General features: G+C 36.7%; 1 non-coding gene across 1 annotated transcript; it reads right to left on the bottom strand.

Annotated features, from left to right (window-relative positions):
* Positions 1-651: 651 nt before the first annotated feature.
* LOC123373467 lies at positions 652-815 on the bottom strand. Its single transcript, XR_006580748.1, has one exon. It is a non-coding gene; the product is annotated as a U1 spliceosomal RNA (small nuclear RNA).
* Between the last annotated feature and the right edge of the window lie 5,316 nt (positions 816-6,131).

The raw sequence follows: 6,131 nt of genomic DNA, 5'->3' as shown, positions 1-6,131 counted from the left end.
TCTTCCTTCTGCTTACCAATGGGTGAATAGAGCCTCTGCAAGAGGAGGTGCCTCTCTAATGTGTCCCCATCATTTGTTTCCCCATCCTTTTCTTCAGAGGCTGTCCCAATCACTGAGCTCCAGTCAAGTTTCCCACCCATTGATCCAGGTTGGTGGCATTTTTAATGGTTTCCACTTTAGCATCACAAAGCATTTCCAATGTACTTACCAAATCCTGCACAAAGTCATGCACAAATCTTGCAAACATTTATACATGTGCTTGTTCTGCAAATTATCTGAGTAACTTTATACACCTTAGTAATCCCATTGAAAGTCCCACTGAAGTCAAGTGAGTTATATTAAACACATATGTAACTGTGTGCTGGTTTGATTTGGCTCTATGCTTACGAAAGCACTTTCCCTATACTGAAGTTCTAACAAATAAGCAAAGTATTCAAGCACATGCTTAGCTTTTACTGATATCTTATTTAGTTCTTATATAGCTCTTTTCATCGGTAGACCTCAAAGCATTTTACAGAGAGGTATCTTACAGAGAGGTAAAATGAGGTACAGAGCTATGACGTGACTTATTCAAGGTCACTCAGCAAGCCCTGGCCAAAGCCTGACTCCAAGTACAGTTCTGTATCCCATTCCCTCTCTGTACAAAGCTAGGGGACATTGAAATGCAATCCCATGACCCAACCACAACTTATGTAGTGGTTTCCCCCATATTTCAGAAAATTGCAGGCTAAAAGTATACCTGTGGTACAATGGATGAGCATCAGCCTGGGAAAACCACTTCTGTTTTCATGATATTCCCTCTTCCAGGTAAGTAATCACATCCTTAACTACTTTTCTGAATCAAGGATTTAAGTCACATTATCATTGCTATGTATATTATTTATACAATAAAAATGCTGTAATAAATAATAAAATATTTTGCCTTATATACTGCTTTTACACTTTATAGTCACTAATATGTGTGTGTGTGTGAGAGAGAGAGAGAGAGAGAGAGAGAAAACTGATTTATTAAACTGGGTCCAGCAAAAATAAAAATAGATTATTCAATCCAATGTCAATACAAATATTTTACTATATCAGAAATTATTGTACATTTCCTTTCTCCTTTCAAACATATTTAAACAATTTTCTGCCCACACCCTACCCCACAAAGGTCTTTTGGGATCTCATCAGCTACCAGTGGTTTCTGTATGACTTTTAACCCCTGGACAGGGTCTCTGCCTATTTTTCATTTTATGAGAATTGAATACATTTTAAATTAAGGAATTTGGCTAGACAGATGAAGATTAACGATAAGGACAAAATTTCCTTAAATAAGTCCTAACAGATGTGTCCTCTTGAACAGTGTGATGACAGAAAGCAAGCCACTTCTTCGACAGTACTGATGCATTTTGGCCAGGCCAGACGTACTGCTGAGCACATCATGGGGCACAAGCTGGTCAAGATCCTGCTCTGCTGTGGTGCAGGACCATGGATATGTCTCCTAATTGCTAGGTGGAGTCAGGGAAACAGGGTATAACAGGATATAGTATAGGGAACTAATTTGTCCTAGTAGGGAAGCCTATGGATAGGGAAAGTGTGATCACAGGCATAGGAAAATCTCTTAGGTATGGCATCTTCTCTGTGTGTGTGTGTGTGTGTGTGTGTGTGTGTGTGTGTGTGTGTGTGTGTATATATATATGAAACATACACACACACACTCTTCTTATATGTTTCATTCTATGCATCCGATGAAGTGGGCTGTAGCCCACGAAAGCTTATGCTCAAATAAATTTGTTAGTCTCTAAGGTGCCACAAGTACTCCTAATCTCTTAGGAGACTGGCAGGAAGTGGGGCTGAGTGATTCTAGAGATGAAGGACAACTGTGTCCCTGCTATGAGATAACAGCTATTAGCATGTTCAAGGGGAATGCTGCTCTAGGATGATGATCTGGGTTTACATTAACAAGTCAACTAACTGGAGGTTAGAACTAATATTTTTTTTAGAATTTACTTCTAGGAAAAGATTTTATAAGTATAGAACTAATGTTAATAATGTACTGGAAATGCATAATAATGTTGCCCTTACAGAATAAACCAAAAGACGTGATTGAGAATGAGGAATGAAGTGAGAGAAGAGCAGGATTACATTTGATAGATATTGATTTCCTTTAGATTTGTTAAGTATAGAAAATTGGGTGGGTGATGTGAATAATATTAGAAGAAATGAGTAACAAGGGCATGTATTAAAGATGTAATTTTAATTAATAGAGGATTGAATTTTAATCAACAGATGAAATTGAACAACAAAAAGGAAGAATTTCTTGCAGTTTCCCTTTTACTTTAAACCTTGGTATATTGGACCTGGAGGTGAAGTTTATAACAAAGTAAAGAAAATTCTCAGTAACTTGATTGCAAAGATAAACCTGATCAATTATTTTTATCTAAAAGAGATGAAATTCTGTGCTTATGTATCTGTAAAAAGGCCAGATGATGGCTAAAATATCAAGGGAAATATTTCCACCTATAATAAAAGGAACTTTTCAAATCAATTGCTGAAATGCATGTTTAACTAGTGTTATAAGTTAACCTGGAACAATGCATTATAAAAACCACACGTTATATTGACACAGTTATTAATGTTCCACAGGAGAACAGTCCTGGACTAGCAGGGTTGGAAGATTTGGGATTGAAATGCATTTGCAGAACTATGTGAGAAAACTTGAAAACTGAAAGAACCTGCACTACACATATCCCTAATTCTAGTGCTCCCAGTCTTTCCCTCAGGAGCACTGAGATTTACTTTGAAATATGTATGTGCGTGGAGGTGGCGGGTAGTGCGGAGGTAAAAAGTGATGGTAGGTGGATAAATCACATTATTTTTAAAAATACAATTTTCACACAGGTAGGGACTTGCTTCCAACTAGTAAATTTCTATTATAAGCTCTACAAGATCTTAAACTTTAGCAGTGATGTGTGTATTTATCTACACAAATCCAGAGGCAACAAACTTCAGACATGCCGTGGTGATATGTGTTCTCTTTCCAGCTACCACACGCCATGTTGCATCAGACTGTGGTAACTGGAAGTCACCTAACTCACACCTGACTGTGTTATCTATAAAGTCAAAGAAACTCACATTCACATAAATCATTTGCTAGTATGATACATTTCTAATTAATTGCCACAGAACTTACAAAGCTGATCTTAGAGAAGACCCATTTTTAAAACCAGCATATAAATGTTTTTTTTAAGATTATTATTCCATCTTTTTTATTATCACCACCACCTTTTCATTTCTCCCAGTCTGTCTGTGCCTTCATTTCCCTGAGTGGTTTCTCTGCTTGATTTCACTGTTCATGTCCATAACATAGCAATAATGCATATTTCTATGCAGAGAGGGAAATACATATTGATATGATACACTAAGAAGGACCTCAAAGAGAACATTTCTGAAATCACAGACAAGTTATAGGAACCAAAGTTTAACTTTTAACCATTTTAATGTACAAATTAAAATGTATTCAGGAACTAATGGAAATAGTTGTTTAATTATTTTTGAAGTGGGAGTTGAAGACAATATTAGTTTTTTTAATTCAAGTTCTTAGAACATGAGATTAGATTTTGTTCAAATTTTCTCATTTATTTTGCTCTCAAATTAACCCTTTTTCCTGTACTCCTCAATTCTGAGCAATGTACTATATGTAATTTTGAACAGGTAAAATTTGCTGGTGCTATTTCATGTATAAATGACCTTATCTTTGCTGTGCCAGTGTTATCAATAAATTAAAAGTGTGCTTTGAAGCCATCTCCAACATAAAAGCATTTGTCATGGTGACTGATACAGATTATATTTCCCGAGTGCCTTACTTTTTTGAAGAACAATTTATAATTTTAGGCATTCTATATGTATGAACAGTTGGCTTGAACTCCTCCTAGATTAGTAGTAGTTGAAGGTCATCCTACATTTCAAAAGGTAATTTTTCCTAGTGTTAAAATAAAGACTTTGATTTGACTTACCCCCTTGATTTTATAAAGAATTAATGATCTAAATAGAGGTAATCTACGAATAATCATATGTTTTACTTGTGCATTGAGGTAAAAGTTTCAGAGGGGTAATATTTTTGGAAGTGTTTTAAAGACATAGGAGCATAAGTCCTATTTTCAAAAGTAATTTAGATTCTTGAAATGTTACCTCAGCTAAAATTTATTAATAAGAATATACAATTGGCAGAGTGAATTAATTTCTAAAATTTATCTTATCTAGCCTATCAAGTAAATACATTTTCTTTATGTTCTCCACTAACACAGGGGTATGAAATGTATGTTCAGCTTCCAGATATCAAAGATACCTGAAAATTATTGTTTTTTCTAAGAAAGCTAAATGGAAAGTAAATCAAAACTCTATTAATAATATGGAGCTTCATTATTACATTAGCCTACTTTTTAAAATCATTTTATTCTTTTTTGGTTGATGAATTGGCCCCACTAGCTCATGCCTTCATACCCTCCAAACTAGACTATTGTAATTCACTCTCCCTGGGCCTACAGAAGAAATTCACAAAGAAAACTTAACTGGTGAATGACTTAACAGCCCATCTCTTTAATGTAATGAACCAAGGACTATATTATGCCAGTGCTCCATAACCTGGATTAGCTTCCCATTCACTACTGGATTCAGCGCAAGGCTCTTGTTCCAATTTATGAAGCCTTTAATGAGAGAAAGCTGTGCTATCTCAAGGACTGTCTCTTTTTCCAGGACACACCAGCGCCATTACAGTCATCTAGAATAAAAGAGCTAAGATCTAAGTTGGAGGGAAATAAAGGAAGAACGGTTTCAATAAAGGCTCTGTGCCTCCCTGCCAAGTGAAATCAGGAAGAAACATCACTTCTCCCTTGTCTTCAGATCATGTTGTTAATCTCAGCTTGTCACCATAGCATGCTCAAACAGAATCGAACCTGGCAGTGTTCTCAAAAGGTATTGCAGAAGCCAAATGATCAAGCCAAAAGGCAGGATGGAGAACTGACGGTCTTATAATGAAAGATCCCAACATTTCTGGATGCCATCAGAATAAGTGTCACAAGTCATGACTACTGTAACTGTATTCACCCTCTGTGGTCCAGAAAGGGCACTCACTCTTAGGTTTCTGGCTCCCCAGCTATCACCTCTCTTGGACAGAAACTGGCATCTCTCTCCTGCTTGAGCAGGATATTTTCAGGTTGCAATGTTCCTTGCCTACACTGTGAATTTCCCAGTATGTCAGACTGCCACAGCAGGCCTCCTTTTCTTTCTTCTCAGAGGCTACAAACAGAATAATTACCACACAGCTCTTTCAAAGCAAGCATATTTATTCTGAAGGAAAAAGCATTATATAGAAAGCATTAAAAACAATAAAAGAACCTACACTAATGCTAATTAGCTTACCAGAGATCACTCCAACCTCAACAAGGGTTCTTGCAGGTGAATAGTCCTTCAAACCTCACACAGGATTTTCTTCCTGTGGTTACAAATTCATGACACCTTTTTCTCAGAACAACCATCCCATGAATCTGCAAGTTACTCTTATATATATATTTTTGGGCCTGGTCAGCAGACAACGGTTTCTCCTCGAGGCATAACTTTAAAATTTTGGGTCTGGAGGTGGAAATTTGCATTCCCCTCCTCCCAAGTATTGACAAATTTAATTCAATAAGGTTGCCTAGGATATTTTCAGAAGTTGCCATATTTGTCACAGCGATCACAACATTACTTCTAAACCATGCTCAGTGCCTGGCTACAATGGTGATAGGCACTTTAGAAATGCTGATAAAATAGAGCACTGTTCTTAAACTACAGCACAAGAAAGTTCTTTTTTCAGAACTTTCACCACTACATGCATTCAAATAAGTAGCATTTCCAATGCCATAAGCATTGTCAATATTTGGTTCCTTCTTTCTTTGATTCTTTTGTTTTGACCTAGGTTAGTCATTAAGGCCAGCTGGGGGAACATAGGCCCCAACCAATGAAGATACTAAGCTCCAAAGTCTCAGGTTTAGGTATCAACATCCTGATTTTAGGCTCCATGGCAATCCACAAAACTCCCACCAAAATCCTGTAAGTACCTAAACTCACTCAGCAGCTAAGTTGTCAGGGTAAAAGTTCCTTCTAGTAGC

Source organism: Mauremys mutica, chromosome 6, assembly GCF_020497125.1.
Source record: "Mauremys mutica isolate MM-2020 ecotype Southern chromosome 6, ASM2049712v1, whole genome shotgun sequence".
Lineage (NCBI taxonomy): Eukaryota > Metazoa > Chordata > Testudines > Geoemydidae > Mauremys > Mauremys mutica.
Note: the sequence above shows the minus strand (reverse complement) of the source record. Positions and strands in the feature narration are given on the sequence as shown.